This window comes from Rhinopithecus roxellana, chromosome 8 (assembly GCF_007565055.1).
Source record: "Rhinopithecus roxellana isolate Shanxi Qingling chromosome 8, ASM756505v1, whole genome shotgun sequence".
Taxonomy (NCBI): Eukaryota; Metazoa; Chordata; class Mammalia; order Primates; family Cercopithecidae; genus Rhinopithecus; species Rhinopithecus roxellana.
This window is the reverse complement of record NC_044556.1, coordinates 16483228-16508078: the sequence shown is the minus strand read 5'-3', so window position 1 is coordinate 16508078 and position 24851 is coordinate 16483228. Positions and strand designations below refer to the sequence as shown.

The 24851-nt window shown below is 51.7% G+C and overlaps 1 protein-coding gene across 1 annotated transcript in view; it reads right to left on the bottom strand.

The window, feature by feature from the left end:
* The window catches only part of MYO9B (myosin IXB), a 135184-nt gene extending 110408 nt beyond the window's left edge, over positions 1–24776 (bottom strand). Inside the window, 1 exon segment of the mRNA XM_030934887.1 lies at positions 24681–24776. The gene's annotated coding sequence lies outside the window, so the exon portion shown is untranslated.
* Between the last annotated feature and the right edge of the window lie 75 nt (positions 24777–24851).

Here is a 24851-nt window from a genome sequence, read left to right as displayed (position 1 = left end):
CCAGAAGGGTGGTAAGTAGCAGTCTGCCAATACCAATTTCTTTTTTTTTTTTCTTTTTTTTTTTTTTTTTTGTGACGGAGTCTCGCTCTGTCGCCCAGGCTGGAGTGCAGTGGCCGGATCTCAGCTCACTGCAAGCTCCGCCTCCCGGGTTTACACCATTCTCCTGCCTCAGCCTCCCGAGTAGCTGGGACTACAGGCGCCCGCCACCTCGCCCGGCTAGTTTTTTTTTTTGTATTTTTAGTAGAGACGCGGGTTTCACCGTGTTAGCCAGGATGGTCTCGATCTCCTGACCTCGTGATCCGCCCATCTCGGCCTCCCTAAGTGCTGGGATTATAGGCTTGAGCCACCGCGCCCGGCCACCAATTTCTTTTCTTTTTCTTTTTTTGTTTTTGAGACAAGAGTCTCGCTCTGTTGCCCAGGCTGGAGTGCAGTGGTGCGATCTTGGCTCACTGCAACCTCTTTTGCCTGGGTTCAAGCAATTCTCCTGCCTCAGCCTCCTGAGTAGCTGGGACTATAGGCATGTGCCACCACAACCGGCTAATTTTTTTATTTTTTAAGTACAGACGGGGTTTTGCCATGTTGGCCAGGCTGGTCTCGAACTCCTGACCTCAGGTGATCTGCTCACCTCGACCTCCCAAAGTGCTGGGATTAGAGGGGTGAGCCACCACGCCCGGTCTGCAAGTGCAGGTTTCTTATATACATATATTGTGTAGTGATAAAGTCTGGGCTTTTCTTTTCTTTTCTTTTTTTTCGAGATGGAGTTTCGCTGTTTGTTGCCCAGGTGCCCAGGCTCTAGTGCAGTGGCATGATGTTGGCTCACTGTAACCTCCGCCTCCCGGAGTTCAAGAGATTCTCCTGTCTCAGCCTCCCAAGTAGCTGGGATTATAGGCAGCCGCCACCAAGCCCTGCTAATTTTTTTTTGTATTTTTAGTAGAGACAGGGTTCCACCATGTTGGCCAGGCTGGTTTCGAACTCCTGACCTCAGGTGATCCGCCCTCCTTGGCCTCCCAAAGTGCAGAGATTACAGACGTGAGCCACCGTGCCCGGTCCTTTTTTTTTTTTCTTTAATAGAGACAGCCTCATTATGTTGGCCAGGTGGCCTTGAACTCCTAAGCTCAAACGATTCTCCTGCCTTGGACTCCCAAAGTGCTAGGGTTATAGGAGTGAGCCACTGTGCCAGGCCAATCTGGGCTTTTGGGATACGCATTGCCTGAATAGTGAACATCATACCCAATGGGAAATTTTTTCACCCTCACCCGCCTCCCCCCATCACCTTCTGCCGTCCCCAATGTCTATTCCACTCTGTTATGTCCACATATATAGATTGTTTAGCTCCCCAAAATTCACCCTCTTCATTTATTTTTTTTTTTTGAGATGGAGTCTCACTCTGTCGCTATGCTGGAGTGCAGTGACACAATCTCAGCTCACTGCAACCTCCGTCTCCCGGGTTTAAGTGCTTCTCCTGCCTCGGCCTCCCGAGTAGCTGGGACTACAGGCGCCCACCACCATGCCTGGCTAATTTTTGTATTTTTAGTAGAGATGGGGTTTCACCATGTTGGCCAGGATGGTCTCAATCTCTTGACCTCGTGATCCATCCACCTCCGCCTCCCAAAGTGCTGGGATTACAGGTGTGAGCCACCGCACCTGGCCCCCCACCTTTTTTTTTTTTTTTTAAAAAGACAGGGTCGCCCAGTTTATTCTTTTTTTTTTTTGGTTGGGGTCTTGCTCTACTGCCCAGGCTGGGGTGCACTGGCATGATCACGGCTCACTGCAGACTTAATCTCCCTGGGCTCATGTGATCCTCTCACCTCTGCCTCCTAAGTAGCTGGGACTATAGGTACATACCACCATGCATGCCTGGCTAATGTTTCTGTATTTTCTGTAGAGATGGGGGTCTCATTATGTTGCCCAGGTTGGTGTCAAACTGCTGGGCTCAAACGATCCACCTGCCTAGGCCCCCTAGAGTGCCGAGATTATAGGCATGAGTGACTGTGCGCAGCCCAGTTTATTCCTAAAAAATGCATTTGCTTCTGAAGGTTGCAAGAAAAAGAAATGCTGGTGCCAGCCCACCTGGGGGCTTGGAGCAAGAGCCATAAATGCGGCACGAGTCAACCAAGAATGGCTGAGGGTGTGAAGATGGGGCCCAAAGACAGGCAGGAGAGGCTGGTACGCAAACAGACGTGAGTGCAGAGGTGAATCCAGCACAATGGTTAAAAGACACACAGCAGGAGTGATTATCCTAAAGAACAAGAGAAGACATTAGCAGAGTGGGAATATCTAAGAGGGGTTCTGAGGCCAGGCGTGGTCGTTCACACTTGTAATCCCAGCACTTTGGGCGGCCAAGGTGGGTGGATTGCTTGAGGTCAGGAGTTCAAGACCAGCCTGGCCAACATGGTGAAACCCTGTCTCTACTAAAAATACAAAAATTAGCCAGGCGCAGTGGCAGGCGCCTGTAATCCCAGCTACTTGGGAGGCTGAGGCAGGAGCATCGCTTGAACTCGGGAGGTGGAGGTTGCAACGAGCTGTAATCGTGACACTGCATTCTGGCCTGGGCGACAGAGTTAAGACTCCATCTTGAAAAAAAAAAAGAGGGGTTCTGAAGGATGAAGAGGAGTTCGTTCATGAGGTGAGTAAAAGAGTAAAGGATAGTATGATAGGCCCACCACCTGTTTTTATAAATAAAGTTTTATTGGAAGGCAGCCTTGCCCACTCATTTCCTTATTGTCTGTGGCTGCTTTTGCTACAAGAGCAGAATGAAATAGTTCAGGTACAGACTGTAATATTACAGCCTGGAAAGCCTAAAATATTTACTATCCAGCCCTTCAAAGCAAAGGTTTGCTGACCTCTGCCCTAAATAGAAGCATGACTCAGCACTGTGTCTGAGTGAGGTCAGGGCCACCAGAGGCTCTGGGAATTGTTAGAAGGGCTGAGGCTGAAAGAAACGATAACTTATGAGGCTGAGGCAACAGTTCACACAGGGATAGGGAATGGTGATAGGGAAGAAGGCTGGGGGACATTTAACTCTTAAAACCTTCTCTTAAAACTTTCCCCCAAGTTAGTAAGTAACTGTCGTGTTCTCTTCCAGGGAACTAGATATACACTGTATATAGTTTAACGAAATTTGGATTGTCTTATCTATTCAGCTGTAAAACCTAATTCTTCCCTTGACATGTCAGCGCATTTGAATGTTCCTCCAGGTCATGAGATAAAGCTTTGAGAGGCAGGTTTGGTTTTCTTTTTTTTTGTTTGCTTTTATTTTTATTTTATTTACTTAAGACAGGGCTTGAGCAACAGGGCGAGACGCTGGTTGTTTTTTTTTTTTTAATTTTTTTGAAATGGAGTCTCGCTTTATCACCCAGGCTAGAGCACAGTGGCGTGATCTTGGCTCACTGCAGAACCTCCGCCTATCGGGTTGAACCGACTCTCCCGGGTTGAACCGACTCTCCTGCCTCAGCCTCCTGAGTAGCTGAGATTACAGGTGCCCACCACCATGCCTGGCTAATTTTTGTATTTTTAGTAGAGACGGTGTTTCACCATATTGGCCAGGCTGGTCTCGAACTCCTGACCTCAGGTGATCCACCCTCCTCTGCCTCTCAAAGTGCTGGGATTTACAAGCGTGAGCCACCATGAATGGCCGAGACTCTATGTCTTAAACAACAACAACAACAATCTGAACGAGGCAGCTCTTCCACTTTTTTATGTTTTGAGACAGGGCCTCACTCTGTCACTCAGGCTGGAGTGCAGTGGCATGATCTCAGCTCACTGCAGCCTCGACCTCCCAGGCTCACTGGGCTCAAGTAATCCTCTGACCACACCACCATGCCCAACTAATTTTTGTATTTTTTTTTTTGCAGAGATGGGGTTTTGTCATGTTGCCCAGACTGCTCTGGGACTCCACCTGCCTTGACCTCCCAAAGTGCTGGGATTACAGGCATGCGCTACCGTGCCTGGCACTCATCCGCTTTAGAAAACACTTTTAGCAGTTTCTTTCAATGTTAAAACACATACCTAGCACGTGACCCAGCAATTCCCCTCTCTAGAGTTACTCAGGAGAAATGACGCAGATGTTGAGACAGAGACATGTAACTTCTGAGAGCCCCAAACTCAGAACCCAAATGTCCACCAACTGAATGAACAAACTGACCACACCACGGAATATGGCTCAGCAATGAGAAGGAACCAAGTTCAGGATGGCTGGTTCCTGATGCTCACAATGATAGGAAAACAACTCAGAATTGTTGGGTTGAGTGAAAGGAGGCTGACAAGGCTGGGCGCGGTGGCTCACGCTTGTAATCCCAGCACTTTGGGAGGCCCAGGCAGGCGGATCACAAGGTCAGGAGATTGAGACCATCCTGGCTAACACGGTGAAACCCCGTCTCTACTAAAAATACAAAAACAAAAACAAAAATTAGCCAGGCATGGTGGGGGGCGCCTGTAGTCCCAGCTACTCGAGAGGCTGAGGCGGGAGAATGGCGTGAATCTGGGAGGCGGAGCTTGCAGTGAGACGAGATTTGCCAGTGCACTGGGTGACAGAGCGAGACTCCATCTCAGAAAAAAAAAAAAAAAGAGACTACATACAGACCTAGCAATTCTGCTCCCAGGTATAGACTCAAAAGAATGGAAAGCAGTGACTCAATTCCTTGTACACCAACGTCCACTGCGTCTCTATCCACAACAGTCAAAAGGTGGAAACAACCCAGTGTCCGTCAGCAGATGAACGGATACACAAAACGCGGTCCATCCACACAACCGAATACGACTCAGCCATAAAAAGGAATGAACCACTGCTCCATGCTACAACATGGATGAACCCCAAAAACATGAGGCTGAGAGAAGCCAGACACAAAAGGCCATAGCCAGACACAAAAGGCCACTGGCTGTATGATTCCATTGATATGAAATGTCCAGAACAGGCAAATCCACAGAGACAGGAAGCAGATTGGTGGTTGCCAGGGACTAGGGGAGGGGGAATAGGCAGTGATTGCTAATGGGGACCGGGTTTCCTTTTAAGGGGATGAAAATGCTCTGGAATCAGACAGAGCTGGTCATTGCACAACACTGTGAATGCACTGACTAGCACACTGAATTTTTATTTTATTTTATTTTTGAGACAAAGTCTTGCATTCCATTGCAGTGCTGCAATCCTGGCTCAATGTAACCTCCATGTCCTGGGTTCAAGCGATTCTCCTGCCTCAGCCTCCCTTCCAACCTCAGGGGATTACAGGCACCCGCCACCATGCTCAGCTAATTTTTGTATTTTTAGTAGAGATAGGGTTTCGCCATGTTGGCCAGGCTGGTCTGGAACTCCTGACCTCAAGTGATCTGCCCGCCTCGGCCTCCAAAGTGCTGGAATTACAGGCATGAGCCACCATGCCTGGCCAAATTTTTATTTTTGAGACAGGATCTCATTCTGTTGCCCAGGCTGGAGTCCAGTGGTGCAACTGTGGCTCAGTGCAGTCTCAACCTCCCCTGGCTCAAGCAATCCTCCCACCTCAGCCTCCTAAGCAGCTGGGACTACAGGCACATGCCACCACGCCTGGCTCATTTTTGTATTTTTAGTAGAGACTGGGTTTCACCATGTTGCCCAGGCTGGTCTCAAACTCCTGGACTCAAGGAGTCTGCCTGTATCAGCCTCCCAAAGTGCTAGGGTTACAGGTTTGTGTGTGCTACCACACCCAGCCAAATTGCACGTTTTAGATGGTGAATTTTACATTTTGTGACTTTTCCTTAATTAAGTTTTAAAAAGAGCCTATACTGTCTGATTCCATGTATATAAAATTATAGAAAATGCAAACTGATCTATGAAGACAGAAAGCTGATTGGTGGCTGCTTGGGGATGTGGGGCGGGGAGGGATGACAAGAGGCCTAAGGATACTTTTCAGATGATGGATGTGTTTATGACGGTCATGGTGGTGGGCTCACAGCTGTTTACACACTTAGTAAGTACAGCCTATTATGTAAAAATTTCACCTGGATAAAACTGCTTAAAAAGGCCAGGTGCTTGGCCGAGCGTGGTGATTCATGCCTGTAATCCCAGTACTTTGAGAGGCCGAGGTGGGCAGATCACCTGAGGTTGGGAGTTCAAGACCAACCTGACCAACATAGAGAAATCCCGTCTCTACTAAAAATATAAAATTAGCTGGGCATGGTGAGGTATGCCCTCCCAGCTACTCAGGAGGCTGAGGCAGGAGAAGTGGTTGAACCCAAGAGGTGGAGATTGCAGTGAGGCAAGATTGCGTCATTGCACTCTAGCCTGGGGAAGAGAGTGAAACTCTGTCTTAACAACAACAACAACATGGCCGGGCGTGGTGGCTCAAGCCTGTAATCCCAGCACTTTGGGAGGCCGAGACGGGCGGATCACAAGGTCAGGAGATCGAGACCATCCTGGCTAACACGGTGAAACCCTGTCTCTACTAAAAAAATACAAAAAACTAGCCGGGCGAGGTGGCGGGGGCTTGTAGTCCCAGCTACTCGGGAGGCTGAGGCAGGAGAATGGCGTAAACCCGGGAGGCGGAGCTTGCAGTGAGCTGAGATCTGGCCACTGCACTCCAGCCTGGGCGACAGAGTGAGACTCCGTCTCAAAAAAAAAAAAGAAAACAACAACAACAACAACAACAACAACAACAAAGCCAGGTGCCGTGGCTCATGCCTATAATCCCAGCACTTTGGGAGGCTGAAGAGGACGGATTGCTTGAGCTGAGGAATTCTAAACCAGCCTGGGCCACACAACGAGGTATCTCTACAAAAAAAAAAAAAAAAAAAAATTAGCTGGGCATGGTGGCACACACTTGTAGTCCCAGTTTCTTGGCAGGCTGAGGTGGGAGGACTACTTGAGCCCAGCGGGTGGAGGCTGCCGTGAGCAGTGATTGTACCACTGCACCACAGCCCGGGCCACAGGGCAGAAGCTGTCTCAATCCCCACCCCCCAAAAAAAACTGCTTTAAAAATTACATGGATTTAAAAGATCCCATTTCCCCAGGAGTTTATCTTTTGAAAACTTCTTGCTCTGTATTCAAAAGCTCAGCCCTTGCGCCTAGGCACAGTTCCTCAGACACCATGGCTGGGAGATGGTTGGAAATCTAAAGGTACGTCAGGTTCCCAGCTGCCACACGGTATCACTCACCTGGTCGCCCCAGGACGCCATGAGAGTTAATCATAGAATGTTCTCAGGCAGCTCCATAGGGCCAAGGAAGATGGACAGAGGTTTACGCACTTCCAAGCCATGTGAGGAATATAGGAGCCCAAATTAAAGATACATGCCTTTTTCTTTTTTTTTGAAACGGGAGTTTCACTCTGTTGCCCAGGCTGGAGTGCAGTGGCACGATCTTGGCTCACTGCAACCTCTGCCTCTGGGTTCAAGCCATTCTCCTGCCTCAGCCTCCCAAGTAGCTGGGATTACAGGCGCGCACCACCACACCCAGCTAATTTTTTATTTTGGATTTGGATGGGGTTTCACCATGTTGGCCAGGCTGGTCTCCACCTCCTGCTGACCTCAGGTGATCCTCCTGCCTCGGTCTCCCAAAATGCCAGGATTACAGGTGTGAGCCACCGTGCCTGGCCAAGATACATGTCTTAATCACACCTGCATGAATGTGTGTGTGCGCTGGCATATGTACTTCCACGTGCTTGCATGTACACAGAGGACACACATGTGAATACACATGCTTGTGTGCACACAGTACACAAACATGAACACACCTGTGTGCACACAACATAGGACACATCCATGCTCATATAAACACAGCACACACGGACACACTATGCACACACACTTGTACACATATTCACATGCTTGTATGCACACTCACATGCATGCACATACATACAAGGACACAGGTATGAAGGAACATATGTGCAAGCGTTTTTTTTTTTTTTTTTTGACGGAGTCTTGCTCTGTCGCCCAGGCTGGAATGCAGCAGCGCGATCTCAGCTCACTGCAACCTCTGCCTTCAGGGTTCAAGAGATTCTTGAGCTTCAGCCACCCAAGTAGCTGGGATATAGGCATGCATCACCATGGCTGGCGAATTTTAGTATTTTTAGCAGAGACGGGGCTTTGCCATGTTGGCCAGGCTGGTCTCCAACTTCTAGCCTCAAGTGATCCAGCTGCCTCGCCCAGCATATAAATCCATATGAACGCTCATGCACACATACGTGCACAGCCACACGTACACGCTTGTACACAAAACATTTGCATGCACACGCCTACCCACATGTTCATGCCTACACACATGCGTGCACCTGTGTATGTGCACAGAGCGAGGCCCAGGCAGAGTTGGCCTGTCCTGTGACGTTCACTTTTGTGACCAGGGGCTCAGTGCAGCTCCCAGCTACCGGGCTTTGGGCTAACTTATGGCTGAGCTGCCTGGATGTAGGCGGTGCAAAGCTCACTAGGATATGCCTACTTCCTCCTTCACAGCAGAGAGCAGCTCTGAGCAAGAAGCCAGGAGAACCCAAGGATGGGCTCTTTCTCCTGCTTCCTGCAGCCTCTGCCAACCCCCGAAGGGAGGGCTGATGCTGGCTCACGGAATCACAAGGGCTGAAGGCCACACGGATGGCTGCACTTGAGACTGCTCCACGTCCTCCAGGGATTGCTGACGGAGCACCAGGAGCCCTCTGAGCCCTGCTGGGAACACAGCCTATGGGGGCTTCTGCAGCTCTGGGCCCCTGATGTGCGAGGCAGAAGGACAGACACTCAGGAAACCCCACTCTCAGAGATGGGGCTGAAGAGGATGGTCACAGGACTGGCAGATGTGTGCCCTTCCCCCAGGCCAGGAGGAAGTGGATAAGGCTTGCTCAAGGCGGCTGCTGAGCAGCCAGGGCTGTGGGGAAGGGGGTTGCCAGAGAAGGGACGTCCCTCCCTGGCAGTGGGATGGGGGTGGTGGGAGCAGAAACAAGCTGGGACCACAAGCTGGAGTGCCCCCTGCAAGGCTCATCGGCCTGGTCCTCTCCTGCTCCCAGTGGAGCAGCCCATGGGCCTGTCCTTTCACCCACAGCTCCGGGCTGACTCCCTCTACCTGGGCCCGAACACTACCATACCCAGCTGATTTATGTATTTTTAGTAGAGATGGGGTTTCACCATGTTGGCCAGCCTGGTCTCAAACTCCTGACCTCAAGTGATCCGCCTGCCTTGGCCTCCCAAAGTGCTGAGATTACAGGTGTAAGCCACTGTGCCTGGCCACAAGACCCCATCTCTATAAAAAAATTTAAAAATTAGCTGGGTGTGGTGGTGCACGCCTATAGTCCCAGCTACTCGGGAGGCCGAGGCAGGAGGATTGCTTGAGGCCATGAGGTCAAGGCTGCAGTGAGCTGTGATCATGCCACTGCACTCCAGCCTGGGCCACAGAGCAAGACCATGTATCAAAAAAACAAACAAAAAACAAAACAAAACTGCTTCCAAACAGGGAAGCAACTGTTTTAATGCCTTTTGTGAAAGAATCCTTCCCTCACTGGATTGGGGAGCCTCCTTTGTTAAATACTACACATGGAGTTATTTTATATATGTGGTCTACCTCTGGGCTGCTGAGGCTTATGAGGTGCCACACTGTTTTGATTATCAGAGCTTCAGAGAATGTTCTCACTTGGCAGGGCTCAGTCTTTTGTGGTTTCCCAGGAGACGTGAGACCTGGAAATTAGTCTTGCTATGGCTTAAGATCCCTGCCGCAGGTGGATGTGAAACCTGCCCCTGGAGAATCCCCTGGTTCTGGTGGGAATGGAAGGAAGCAGATCGGGGCTGGAGGAACCAGGGACCTGAAGTTCCTGTGGGGGACAGCTCAGCCAAGTGGCAACCTCGGGTTGTGGTTGTGTTTTGGGGTCTGGGTCCTGAAAACGTGTTTCCTTCCTTAAACCGAATTGTCTCACCAAAATACCCCAAGGCTAACATACCCGCTCTACCCCCCGACTCTGCCCATCCCACGCACAGACAATGTGAACGGGAAGCAAAACACATCCTCCAGCTGATAGCATCAGTATGACCAAGGCCTTTTGTAAGAACAATCCCCTTGTCACCAAATGAAAATCAAACTGTCAGACTATAAAGATCCTCGAAGAAATGCCAAAAAGTGGTAACAAAGTGCCTGTTAATGGATGAACGGAAAAACACAACGTGGCCCATTCATCCAATAGAATATTATTTGGCCATAAAAAGAAACGAAGGCTGAGTGAGGCGGCTCACGCCTGTAATCTCAGCACTTTGCGAGGTCGAGGCTGGCAGACTGCTTGAGTTCACGAGCTCGCGACCAGCCTGAGGAACATGGCGAAACCCTGTCTTTACAGAAAAAAAAAAAACACAAAAAAATTAGCCAGGCATGGTGGCGCGTGCCTGTAATCCCAGCTACTTGGGAGGCTGAAGTGGGAAGATGGCTTGAGCCTGGGAGGCAGAGGCTGCAGTGAGCCGAGATCGTTACACTGCACTCCAACTTGGCCAACAGAGCTAGATCTTGTCTCAAAAAAAAAAAAAAAAAAAAAAAAGGGAAGGAAGCATCGATTCATGCTATAACGTTGATGAAACTAAAAAACATGATGCTGAGTGAGAGAAGCCAGACACGAAAGACCATATGGGGTGTGACTCCATTTATAGAAATGTCCAGAACACCAGAACAAATTCACAGACACAGAAAGTGATGAGTCGTTGTCAGGAGCTGGGGGATGAGGAGTGGGGAGTGATGGCTAATGGGGATGGGGACGGGGTTTCCTTTTGGGGGATGAAAGTGTTCTGGAATCAGATAGAGCTGGTGTTTGCACAACACTGTGAATGCACTGAATATTACTCATTATAAATTACACGCTATGTGCATTTCACTAAAATAAAAATGAATACTCCTTTTAAAAAAACGGAGCGGTGCAAAAAGAAATGGCTTCGTAAAAGCCAAGCCGGTATATGCTTTCTGCACTCTGAAAAAATGTCAATCTCAATTCAGGGCCATTTCTTTGTGTTCTCATAGAAAGGAGGTGTAAGGAAAGGCATGACAACGAAAAAAACAGGCCCTGGGGGTGGGGGTCAGTGGCCAGATGTGAATTAGCCGCTCTCAAGGTCGGCTGCACAGAAAGTAGGGTTCTGCCTACCAGTTTGGTGGAGGATTCGGAATTTACTGGAAAATAAAGGCCTCTGGACGGGGCCTCCAGAAAGTGTAGTGTAGCCGTTTCGTTTATATAAGGCCATAATTTGAAGCCACGTGTTTATAGGATGAAATCATTCTCAAGCTAAGAGAAGGCTAACTAGCATTGCAGCAGACTCCTTTAGGATGTTAGCAGCAGACTCCTTTAGGATGCATCCTGCAGCATTCAGCGCATGTCACGTTTCGCGTACATTTCGCTGATTCTGTTGAGGATTTTATTTTTTTTAAGAAGAAACGCTCATGGGCCGCTCATGGGCCGTATGGGAAAGATGGAAACACACACGGAGGAATGACCACGAAGTCAGTCTGTCAGTCAGGGTGGCTCAGAGTGGGAGGACGACTTAGAGGCCTTTGTCCTCATTTTTCTACATCTCCAACCTAACCATAAGATGGCCATGCTCATGTGCCAGTCGGGAGGAAGAGGACACGCAAGAGAAGAAACTGTTAAGAAAACTCCAAGGGATGGCCCAGTGCAGGTGACAGGAGGGAGGAACTAAGCTCTTTTGGGGCATTTCAGAAAGTGGGGATATGGTCAGGTGTGGTGGCTTACTCCTGTAATCCCAGCACTTTGGGAGGCTACTTGAGCCTAGGAGTTTGAGATCAGCCTGGGCAACAAAGAAAGACCCCCCCAGTTCTACAAAAAATAAGAAATGAGCCGGGCATAGTGGCGTGCACCCGTGGTCCCAGGTACTCAGGAGGCTGAGGTGGCAGGATCACTTAAGCCTGGGAGATCGAGCCGTGATAGTGCCACGGCACTCCAGCCTGGGCAACAGAGACAGATCCTGTTTCTCTCTCTCACACACACACACAAAGTAAGCGGGGCTGCTTCCAAGAATCCACTGCAGAGGTGAATGGGCTCATATCACAGTCTGGCACAGGACATCACAGGAATTGGTGGGCATCACTGGTGGCCCAGGCCCTGCTAAGGGGCCAAGTCCTAGGGGTGGGACAGGGCAGGGATGGGAAACTCCTTGGGGAGCAGCTGGGGGAGCCAGCAGGGCCAAGAAACAGCGTCCGCAGAGCAAAATCACAAAGAGAGGCATTTCCAGTGGGTAGTTCATTCGTGTTCCCCAAAACTCATGCTTACCCCAAAACTCAGAATGTGACCTTGTTTGGAAATAAAGTCTTTGGGGATGTAGTCAATTAAGATCAGGTTGTACTAGACTAGGGTGGGCTCCAAATCCAAAGACTTGTATCCTTATAAAAGGAAAAGAGACACATGTGCACACAGAGGGAAGATGGCACATGAATAAAGATGGAGGCAGGGATTGGAGTGATGTGACCACAGACCACGGAACGCCTGGAGCCCCAGAAGCTAGAACAGGCAGGAAGAGTCCTCCCCTAGAGCCTCCAGAGGGAGTGTGGTCCTGCTGACACCTTTTTTTTTTTGAGATGGAGTCTTGCTCTTTTTTTTGAGATGAAGTCTTGCTCTGTCGCCCAGGCTGGAGTGCAGTGGTGCGATCTCAGCTCGCTGCAACCTCCACCTCCTGGGTTCAAGTAATTCTCCTGCCTCAGCCTCCTGAGTAGCTGGGATGACAGGCACCCACGACCATGCCCGGCTAATTTTTTGTTTGTTTGTTTGCTTGTTTTTGAGACGGAGTTTCGCTCTTGTTGCCCAGGCTGGAGTGCAATGGCGCGATCTCGGCTCACTGTAACCTCCGCCTCCCAGGTACAAGCGATTCTCCTGTCTCCGCCTACCAAGTAGCTCAGATTATAGGCATGCACCACTATACCTGGCTAATTTTTTTGTATTTAGTAGAGACAGGGTTTCACCATGTTAGTCAGGCTGGTCGTGAACTCCTGACTTCAGGTGATCCACCCGCCTCGGCCTCCCAAAGTGTTGTGATTATTGGCATGAGCCATCGTGCCCGGCCAACACCTTCATTTCAGACTTGTGGCCTCCTCAGCCACCCCAGGATAGGTACTCAGTTATGGAAACCCCACGACATGAATCCAGTTGCCCAGTGCCAAAGACCTTGAGTGGAACACTCAGGCCAGAAAGTAGCTGGGTGAGCCCTTCGGTTGTTCCAGCCTTTTTTCTGCCTTAACTGAATATTCCCAAGAAGCTCATCCCAAATGCTCTCTTGTGACTTCTGCCAATTCCACGCTCACCCACGGGGAGTTGAATGTGTTCTTCTGAACCTGTTCAGATTGTCCCTTGTCTTCCACAAGGCGTTCCACGAGACCTTCCATCCAGCCTGACTGTTCTGAGCCCCACGTCCTGGAGAAGTCCCTTCCCAGGTATGTGTTCTTTCAGCACGTTCTGGCCACCCGCCTCCCCACAGCCCAAGTGCTCTCTGACCTGTGCTATACGCCCACCCCTCCAGGCCCTGGGGTCTCCCTCCCTGGGATCTGTGCTGATGTTTCAGAGGAGGCTGTCTTCTTTCAACATATGGTTAACAAATGTTCCTCCAGTGCTCACCCCGGGCCAGGCTGAAGCTGGGTACAGGAGAGAGAATGTGGAGGTGAAGGAGACGGAAAACACACTCACCACAAAGCAAGGAGGTATTTGCAACAGCGATAAGTGCTTTGGGGAGGAAAAATCCAGCATAATTGTGCTAGCACAGCAGTTCTCAGCCAGGAGTGAGTCTGTCCCCACTGGGACAGACATCTGTCTGGAGACCTTTTTTTTTTTTTTTTTGAGATGAAGTCTTGCTCTGTTTTCCAGACTGAAGTACAGTAGTGCTATTTCAGCTCGCTGTCACCTCTGCCTCACGGGTTCAAGTGATTCTCATGCCTCAGCCTCCCAAGTAGCTGGGACAAAATGCACCCGCCACCACACCCAGCTAATTTTTGTATTTTTAGTAGAGACGGGGTTTCTCCATGTTGGCCAGGCTGGTCTTGAACTCCTGGCCTCAAGCGATCCGCCTGCCTCAGCCTCCCAAAGTGTTGGAATTACAGGCGTGAGCCACTGTGCCTGGCCATGGAGACATTTTGGATGCTACCACTTGCGGCAAGGGGATACTGCATTTTGTAGGTGGAGGCCAGGGGTGCCACTCAGTGTCCCACAGTGCACGGCATGGCCCCCACAGCAAAAAATAATTGGCCCCAATACGAGCCAGGCCAAGGTGGGGAAGCCAGGGATAGGAACCCATGGGGCAGTGCTCAGGGCAAATGGTTGCTGAGGCCTGTATAGTGCAAACGAGATGGACGTGCCCGGAGCTTGAGGACAGCAGCCCAGGCGAGGGTGGGGAGCGGGCAGGCGGGGTCAGAGCGGTTCTGAGAACAAGGAGCCCAGTGTGGCCGGTGGGTCCAAGGCTGGAGGCGGGGAGAGAGAAGCCGAGATGGGGAAGGTCAGATCCTCCAGGGCCCTGCAAATGTGGTTAGATTTTCATGCAAGTCCGACAGGGGAGCCCCATGTGGTTTGATGCAGGGGCACCAGGACCAGAGTGACATTAAGAAAATGTTACCATCTGTGGCAGATGGACTGTGGGGGGCCTGGGTAGAAGCATGTCCTGTGGGTGCCTTGGGGGGAGCTGACATTTGCCTGGATCAGGCCCATGAGATGCAGGTGGGTTCTGGTCACAGGTAGAAGGCCGAGCCACTGGGCCCCGCAGGTGGCTGGGCTGCAGGTCCTTCCCGGGTGACCTGTGGGCTTGTAAACGAAGATGGGGAGGGCAGCCAGGGACGTGGGTCTGGAAGCGCAGACCCCTCTGCAATCACACAGCCCATCTGTCGTCACGCCCAGAGGGAAAGCCATCTCGAGGGTAAGAACAGGGGTCTCCCTATGTTGCCCAGGCTAGGCTCGAATTCCTGGGTTCAAGCAATCCTCCCACCTCAGCTTCTGGAGTAGCTGGGACTACAGGTGCAAGTCCACACTCAGCTAATTTTTCTATTTTTTTTTAAAGATGAGATCTCCCTATGTTGCCCAGGCCAGTCTCAAACTTCTGGGCTCAAGTGATTCTCCTGCCTTGGCCTCCCAAAGAGCTGAAATTGCAGGCATGAATCACTGCCCCTGGCTAGAACATTTACATCACCTTAAAAAGAAACCCTGTACCTTTTAGCTATCACCTATTCCACTAATCCCCCAAAAGACCCCTGAGTTTATTCCCATTCTCCACATCTGCTGAGCTGCCTAGGTGGCTCGCGACCTGGCCACCCATCTGTTCCAGGCTTCTGGCTTCCACGTGGAGTGCTCTCTGCATGCCAGGATCCCCCCATGCCGCCTATCCGCAATCCAGCCCTTGTGGCCTTCAGAGAGATGCTCCTCCTCCTGGCCAGGAAACCCACCCTCTGCCCAGTTTCTACAAAGGACCTCCCAGGCTCAAGCTGGTTCCACTTTCTGATCACCTGAGAGCGGAACCAGATGGTGGGGGGCAATGGTCCCAGGATTTGCTGCCACCAATGTCTTTGGTGAAACAGTCACTCCCCAGCTCCCCTTGAAGCTCATCCCTGTGCCAGGGACCCTGGTGATCACACCACGAAGGCAGGTAAGAAATGAGTCACCTCAGGCCAGTCATGGGCTTGACCTGCAGGTCTCAACAGGCTCTGCTTGCCCCTCAAAAGCTTGGTGTTCTTCTATATCAGTGTTTCTCCCCTGGAACAGACTCTGCCCTCAGGGGACACTTGGCAACCTCTGTCCTGAGACATTTTTTTTTCTCTTTGAGACAGAGTCTTGCTCTGTTGCCCAGGCTGGAGTGCAGTGGCATGATCTTGGCTCACTGCAACCTCTACCTCCTGGGTTCAAGCTATTCTTGTGCCTCAGCCTCCCAACTAGCTGGGATTACAGGTGCACACCACCATGCCTGGCTACTTTTTTGTGTGTGTGTGTTTTTTTTGTATTTTTAGTAGAGACAGGATTTTGCCATGTTGGCCAGGCTGGTCTCAAACTCCTAGCTTCAAGTGATCTGCTCACCTCAGTCTCCCAAAGTGTTGGGGTTACAGGTGTGATCCACTGTGCCTGGCCCTGAGACATATTTGGTTGTCGGGACAGGGAGGATGCTATCAACATGAAGAGGGTTGAGGCTGGAAATGCTGCTCCACACCCCATGGTGCTCAGGGCCCCACCACAGAGACGGACCCAGCCACAAATATCAGCAGTGCTGAGGGTGAGAGACCCTACATTAATTATTTGGAAAAAAATTGATTCCTTCCTCACACTAAACACCAGAATGCACTCCTAATAATTTTTTTTTTTTTTTTTTGAGATGAGTCTCTCTCTGTCACCCAGGCTGGAGTGCAGTGGTACCATCTTGGTTCACTGCAGCCTCGACCTCCCAGGTTCAAGTGATCCTCTGGCTTCAGCCTCCTGAGTAGCTGGGACCACAGGCATGTGCCAACACACCTGCCTAATCTTTTTGTAGAGATGGGGATTCACTATGTTGCCAGGGCTGGTCTGGAACTCCTGGGCCCAGGGGATCCTCCCACCTCTGCCTCCCAAAGTGCTGGAATTACAGGCATGGATGACCGCACTTGGCCCCCAGTGGGTTACTAACCAGGAGAATCTACCTAGTCTCTCTGATTTCTCTCCTCTCTCCTTCCCCATTCACTTTGTGTATTTAAATGTGTGAGCTGGGTGCAGCAGCTCACGCCTGTAATCCCAGCACTTTGGGAGGCTAAGGCAGGCAGATCACCTGAGGTCAGGAGTTTAAGACCGGCCTGGCCAACATGGTGAAATCCCATCTCTACTAAAAATACAAAAATTAGCTGGGCATGGTAGTGGGTGCCTGTAATCCCAGCTACTTGGGAGGCTGAGGCAGGAGAATCGATCACTTGAACCCAGGAGGTGGAGGTTGCAGTGAGCCGAGACTGTGCTATTGCACTCCAGCCTGGGCAACAAGAACAAAACTCCATCTCAAAAAAAAAAAAAAAAAAAAAAAAAAAAAAAATGTGCGCAGCATCCTAGGACTTCAGTCAGTAAGATGATGACAGACGCAAACTCATTTAGGAGTCAACAGAACCCCAAACTAGTGTTTCTCACCCAGGGCTGACTCTGCCCTCCAGGAAACACTTGGTCATGTCTGGAGACATTTTTGGTTATCCAGACACGGAGGAGGGGATGCTACTGGCATCTGAAGGGTGGAGGCCAGGAACGCTGTTCAATACCCTACAGTGCAGACAGCAGTTCCTACCCAAGAGAATGATCTGCCCCCAATGTCACCAATGCTGTGGCTGAGAAGCTATGCTTTAAATCAATCAGAAAAGTGGCTGCGTGTGGTGGCTCATGCCTGTAATCCCAGCACTTTGGGAGGCTGAGGCGGGTGATCGCTTGAGCCCAGGAGTTCCAGACCAGGCAACATGGTGAAATGCCGTCTCCATAAGCAATACAAAAATTAGCCTGGCGTGGTAGTGACTGCCTGCAGTCCCAGCTACTAGGGAGAATGAGGTAGGAGGATCACTTGAGCCCAGGGAGGTCATCAAGGCTGCAGTGAGCCAAGATCATGCCACTGCGCTTTAGCCTGGGTGACAGAGTGAGACCCTGTCTCAAAAAAAAAAAAAAAAGGAACATTTGCATACTTTCAGCCTCCTAAGGACCCATGGGCCCTTGACACGTTAGCACGGTTCCAACCCCATGCTCACTTGGCCGCAGGATACTGAGAGCGCGGGGTGCAACAGGGAGCCAGCCTTGTGAAGGCACCCATCCTGGTTCAGGCCACTTTCTTCACTCCAGGACACCCCAACCCTTACCTTCTCCCTTCCCTGCTAAATCATGGGGCTGACTCCCAAGGGACCACCCAGGGAAAAGGAACCAGTTTCCATGGCGCCTGTGGGCCAAATAAGTACGACTGCACTTTCTCTGCCTCTCTTGTTCTCGTGCCCACCCAATAAATAGCATTTCCACGTGACACGACGAGGACCTCAGGGGTCTTCCCAAGCAGTGGACAAGCTACCCCCTGACCCCGAAGGCACATTCACCAGGAAATTAAGGCCCTGCGTGAATCCCCGTACCCTGGGAATCAAAATCTCAAACGTCACCCTCCTGCCCCCGATCTCATCTGCCCTGGAATGGGATGCAGAAGGTGGCAGACGCCTCCTCGTGGAGATGCTCTGAGCAGTGAGCCCAGGAAGATCCACAGCAAAGCCTTGAGCCTCCCCCTGCTGCTGTGCCGCTGTGACTTCACTCGTGAGGAAGCAGCGGTGCCCACCTCGCAGGCAGATGACCCATGGTACGGCTGATGGGCGAAGCTCTCAGGTCTCCCACTTCCCCCATAAGCGAGTCCCCAGGCCAGGCCGGCTCCCACCACAGGCTCGCCCGCTGCTGGCACCTTCACAGACCCCACTGGGCTATTAATTTGACTTCCATGCTCGTGACTCCTGGCTGAATATCTGAACAGAGGCGAGGGCTATTTCTGTTCTCCTCAGTCTCCCCAAGGGCCAGCTCTGAGCCCGGCTCCCAGCCAATACTTCCTTTTTGCTGAAGGATATTAAGACATTCCAGAAACTTCTTTTGTTCAATCACTTGTGACAGCAGTTGGTCCTAAGGTCATTTAGGTCCCTGAGTGGAGTTACTTTGGATATCCCTTGCCCCTGACGCCAGCAATACTGAGAACAGAGACACCCCCGCCCCATGCCCTGCTTGTAAACTTCATCCTGCTTCCCCACCAGGCACACACGGCCTCGTGGGCCTGGCCCTCAACACATCTCCTGTAAAATCCCACGGGATCCACTCCTCCCTGGGCTGGGTCCTCACCTCTGTTTTTTTTTTTGACAGGCTCACTCTTGCCTGGGCTGGAGTGCAGTGGCGTGGGATCACGGCTCACTGCAACTTCTGCTTCCCGGGTTCAAGCAATTCTCCTGCCTCAGCCACCCAAGTAGCTGGGATTACTGGTGCGTGCCACTACACCCGGCTGATTTTTGTATTTTTAGTAGAGACTGGGTTTCATCATGTTGGCCAAGCTGGTCTCAAACTCCTGACCTTAGGTGATCCTCCCACCTCGGCCTCCCAAAGTGCTGGGATTACAGGCGTGGGCCAGGCCTCTCACCTCTCTTTAGTCACCCTTGAACGTATGAGTGTGAGATCTGGAAAATTCCCAACAGGGAGCTTCCAAAATTGATGCAGCCAACCAACCTACTCACCCTTAAAGTGTTTATTTAAAGGAGTAAGAAAAGACAAAATGGACCTGTTCTCTATTGACACGATCATTTCCCCCCAGATTCCTGTATTATCTGAAAATGTAATTTGAGGCCAGGCGCGGTGGCTCATGTCTGTTATTGCAGCACTTTGGGAGGTTGAGCGGGCGGATCACCTGATGTCAGGAGTTTAAAACCAGCCTGGTCAACACAATGAAAATCCATCTCTACTAAAAATACAAAAATTAGTTGGGCATGGTGGTGCACGCCTGTAGTCCCAGCTACTCGGGAGGCTGAGGCAGGAGAATCACTTGAACCTGGGAGACAGGGGTTGCAGTGAGCTAAGATTGCATCACTGCACTCCGGCCTGGGTGACAGAGCGAGACTCTGTCCCCCCCCCAATAAATAATAAATAAAAATACAATTTGAATTTGCGCCTTTCTCAGTGTTATGGGCTGAGCTGTGTCCACCACTCCCCCCCACAAACAAATATTCACATATTGAAATCCTAAACCTCAGACCTTCAGAGTATGAGTATACTTGGATCTTTTTTTTTTTTGAGATAGGGGTGTCGTTCTGTCACCCAGGCTGGAATGCAGTGCCATGATCATAGCTCACTGTAGCCTGAAACTCCCAGGCTCAAGTGATCCTTACTGTCTCAGCTTCTCAAAGTGCTAGGACCACAGGCATTCACCATCATGTCCAGCTAATTTTAGTATTTTTTTGTAGAGATGGGATCTTGCTATGTTGTCCATGTTGGTCTTAAACTCTTGGCCTCAAGCGATCCTCCCGCCTCGGCCTCCCAAAAGGCTGAGATTACCGGCGTGTGCCACCAAGCCTGGCCTAGAGGCAGGGTCTTTATGGGGATGATTCACTTAAAATGATGTCATTAGGGTGGGCCCCCTTCCCTATGACTGCCGTCCTGGTAAGATGAAATCTGGACACAGAGACAGGGCACAGAGGGAGGACGATGTAAAGACCCAGGGAGAGACGGCTGTGTATGAGCCAACAGAGAGAGGCTTGGAACAGATTCTCACAGCCCTCCGAAGGCACGAACCCTGCCAACACCTTGATCTTGAATGTGATCTTAAACGTCTGGCCTCTAGAACTGCGAGCCAATATATTTCTGTAATTTTGGCCACCCAGCGTGCGGTTCTGTTACAGCAGCCCTAGCAAACTCAGGCACCCAGCAACAACAGCCATGAAATACCCCTAGCGGGGCTCCTTCTCGTGCACATACAGCTCTGTGCAGCAGGGCAGAGATGGGTTTTAAACAAGTGAGTCAGACAAGGATATCTTATTCATCACTCCGACGAACCCACGGGCTGAACCCTTGAATCACTACTTTATTTATCATTGGGCTCGGGCTCAGAAAGTCTCGCTGAGGAAATGAGTAGAACCCAAACTCGTCAGCTGCATTTCTGAAACATGCCTAATCTCTGAGGCTCTGTCCCAGCCACGATAGAAACTGAAAGGGAACGGGGCTCTGGGCTGTGGCGGTGGGCTGGTGTGGAGACAGAGCCCTTTGTTCTGCCACTCCAGGGACCACGAGGGCAGAAGAGAAGGGCTTGTCTTGCTCTGCTGAGAGGCCGCCTGGGGCTGTCTGAATGGCCGGCCGAGCAGGGGCAGCCTGGCACAGCTGGGCTGGGGATGCCGGGCACACAAAGGGCTGGTGGGTGGGGTGCGGGGGCAGCACCCAGAAGGGACCGTCAGTCCCGTGGCCCCAGAGCGTTTCCTCCAATCAAGGGAAAGCAGCAAAGTCACGGTCAAGGAGGGGGCCAAGCAGGAAAGGGGAGAGCAAGATGGACCAAGAACAAAAATTCAGCAGTGTGTGCTTGGGAACGGGTGGGCGAAAGGGTCCACGGAAGAGATAACGCAGCTTACAAAAGCGACGCTTATCCAGGACAACCTCCCAAGTAGCTCTTGGGAGAGAATCTAATACCTCTAATCTCAGAAGAAAAGCAACAGATCGTTCTAAGACAAGGACAGTTCCTCCAGAAATCCAGGTCAGTCATAAGACAAAGAAGAGAAAGACAAGGGCGCCCGCTGTCCACCCTGGGGCACGTTGCCTAACCTCCCCCACAGTCAGTTCCTAACTGTTCCTCCTTTTTATGGAGACCTGCTCCCGCTGATTAAGAACTGACTGGATGGCAGGATTCAGTTCCTGGTCTCTGCCCCCATTCCCAATCTTAGTGGCAGTTTCTCAGGGGGCTCCACAAACACCAAGGACCCACTGAGGCAATGATGGGCCCTAGAGGCGAACCAGGCTTTACTAATGAGCATCACATTTCACCTGCAGAGGTGATTCTGGGCCCGCCCCCGCCAGGGGACACGTGGCCATGGCTGGAGTCATTTTCGGTTGTTACCCCTTAGAGGGCACGGAATACTATTGGCATCTCATGGGAGACAGCCAGGGACAGTATTCGACGTTCTACAGTGCACAGCCCCGAGTGTCAATGGTGGTGTGGTTGAGAAACTGCCTGGAGATTTGGGCTTCCCCAGTTAAAGGTTACTAAGGATCCTGCATGTTTCTAGAAAGCTCAAGGAACCATCTCTGAAGTTATCACCTGCCTGGGCCTGTTTCTGTATCAGGAAGATAAGAACAAGGACCCTCGCGCTGCCGGTTGGCAGAATGAGAGAGCTGGGATGCTCTGTACAGGCCGGGCTTCAAACGTATCTCTGCTTGAGCAATCCCTTCTGCCCGGCGTGGTTTAACACGTGGTATCTTTCCAGGTTTGACCTGGGGCCAGCCACCACTTCCAAGGAAACCTGCTAGAATCCCCCTTGTCCTAAAGATTGCATTGGTTGTTCCTAATTCTGCCCCTATAATATCTTGTGGCCCCTCTGTCACTGTACTGATGACCTGATCTGAATTCCATTCCTTTTTATTTTTTTATTTTTGAGGGTATCTCGCTCTGTCCCGCAGACTGGAGTGCAATGGCACGATCTTGGCTCACGGCAACCTCCACCTCCTGGGTTCAAGCAATTCTCCTGTCTCAGCCTCCAGAGTAACTGGGACTATAGGCGCACACCACCACGCCCGGCTAATTTTTGTATTTTTAGTAGAGACAGAGTTTCTCTATATTGGTCAGGCTGGTCTTGAACTCCTGACCTTGTGATCCACCGGCCTCGGCCTCCAAAAGTGCTGGGATTACGGCCACCGCGGCCCAGCCTGAACTCCATTCTTTCCGAAGAGGAAGTGCAAGGTTGCGGCGGGGGCGGGAGCGGTGGTTGGGGGGGCACCTCTGTCCCCAGGAATCTACCAAGCGCCTGGCAGAATCAACCCTTGCCTAACTGAAATCTAGGCCCACCCAAGACACACCATTTGGAAGAGACGAGGAATGGGAAACAGCAAGTTAACAGGTCCCGGTGGGGAGAGAATAACGAATCCTACAGCCAAACAGAAAGGGGAGATTCCCACGTCTCTACCTGCTCCACTGAGTCACCAGACTGGACCCGAGGGAGGGTACTGCCTCGGGATTTCCAGAAATTTGCAGTTTCCAAAGCTTTGGGAATAGGTGCAATGTGCAAAAGTACTTTCGACAATGCAATTTTTTATTTGGATGATGAAGAAGCGGTAAAAATCAATCAATCAATCAATCAATCATTTTTGGATATAAACTGTAGAATGGAAAACGGAATAAAAGCAGGATTATGGTAGCCAGGAATGAAGAGTGGGGGTGCTGTGTGGAGTTCAAGGCCGGGAGTGGGGGGGACAGGAACTGGAGACAAGACAGTGATGAGAAGAGTTGGGTTTCACGTTGAAAAACGCTGATGGAGGTCAATTCATTCATTTTGCAGGTGAGAGGACAGAAACAGGCAGAGACTTGAGCAAAGCCAGGATCTCCAACACAGTGCTCCCTCCACAAGACCCTGCTTGGCCATTCTCTAGGGGCAGGAAGAGGTCATCGCAGGGCTGTGGGATCAGAAGATTGCGGTCCTGTTCATTGGGGTGTCTTGGCCAGGGCAAGCCCACAGTTCAATGTCTGCAGGAGGCATGACTGTGGGCTGTCACTGCATGTCCTGGGGCAAGCCAGGCCAAAGCCACCTTTCCTAAAGGCCAGGATATTCTGGAAGTGAAGGGGGTATTTATCTTTCTGTGGCCCTCTTTATATCCCAACTACCCAGGTTCATCTCTTGAATGAGCTATAAACTAAATATAAGCTGGGGTTCCCCAGCCCTTCTGGCAGATCCCAGATTAAGATCCCCACACTTGGGAAAGGGGAGAAAGCACCCTGCACAAAGTCCCTGCAGGGGCCACAAGAGTCAGGCCTGTCAGATGTGAATAACTTTCCTGTCTCCCAGGTCACCTCCAGCTGCTCCTGGACACCCTAAGATTCTGAAGACTCCAACACCAAAAAACAAACCGAGTTAGGACCCTCTGGCTGCAAAACACAGTGTCCCCACCGGCTCCCACCTCAGACAGAGGCACAGAGAAGCCTTCCCTTAAAGACCCCTGGCCTCCAGGGTGCCCAGGAAAGAAAGGAGGACTCATGGCTGTCCTGCCTCTCCAGGGCTGAGCTCAGAGCAACCGGGGGACCGATTTCCTGTATGTCGTTTTACCCATTTAAGTCCAAGGATGCAGCTCTGCGGAGGTGGCAACAGTCCTGTACATGAGGGTGCATGCACACTCCCTCCTGAAAAACAGTTCCGGCCTCACAGCCGGCCCTGAGGTCTCTTCCTTGGATCGAGGGAATCCCAGAATCCCGCTAGTCCTGTCTTAAAGGGAGGGTGGTGCCGTTTCCAAGACCAGGAGACTGGCACAGAAGGTGTTGGGACGCGTCCCCGGTCACCCAACTGTTGAGTGTGAAGTCAGGAAGGACATGAATCAAGAGGGGAGAGTGGGCGGGACGGAATCTCCAGGAGCTGCACCTCAACATCTATCTGCACGGGGCCATTCTAACCCCTTCCTTCTCTTCCCTCCTCTCCTGGCCCTCCCTCCCTAAGCCTACCCTTAGTTCTTACCACGACTTCTACTCCGTTTACTTCCCTTTCAGCTCCCATTTCCCCGCTTCCCAATAGCCGGCTGCCGCATCAGTTAGTTCAGAACCCCCCGCAGTTACTGAGCGCCCACTGGGGGCCAGGCGCCGCCCTCTTCTCAGACACCCTTCCTTCAATCGCGCGGGCAGACGTCCCCAGATCGGTCTCGCACCCCTTCCCCCGCACCGCACCCCGGCTGTCCCGCCACTGGCCTTGCCCACTCCCCCAGCCTGGGCCTCTCGTTCCCGCCTCCTTGCCTCCCCACAACGCCGTTTCCTGCGACCCCCCAATTACCACTTAAGCCACGTCCTCTTCAGAGAAGCTGCTCAAAGCCACAAGACTCACCCCCCCACGCCCGCGAACTCCCTCACCAGCTCCATCTCCATCCACTTTCTCCTTCACCATCTCGCTTCCACCTCATCCCTAGCAACCTCTCCAAGACCCCTAGGCTCGTTCCCGCCCCCTCCACCCCTGCTGTCGCGTCCCCCATCAGCCCTCAGCTCCGTCCCTCTTCTGCGCAGCCCCCAAAGGCAGGCTTCGAGCTCGAGTCGCCAACCCGAGGCCGCCTGGAACTCACCTGGCCTCGGCCGCCGCGCGCCGCCGGTCCCGGGCCGGGTCCCCGGCCGGACGACCGCCTGCCAGCCCGCCGCTGCTCCGACCGCTCCGCCCCGCCGCGCCCGCCGCTCCCCCGCGCGCTCCCGCTTCCGGGTTCCGGAGGGGCGGGGAAGGGGGCGTGACGCCAGCGCGC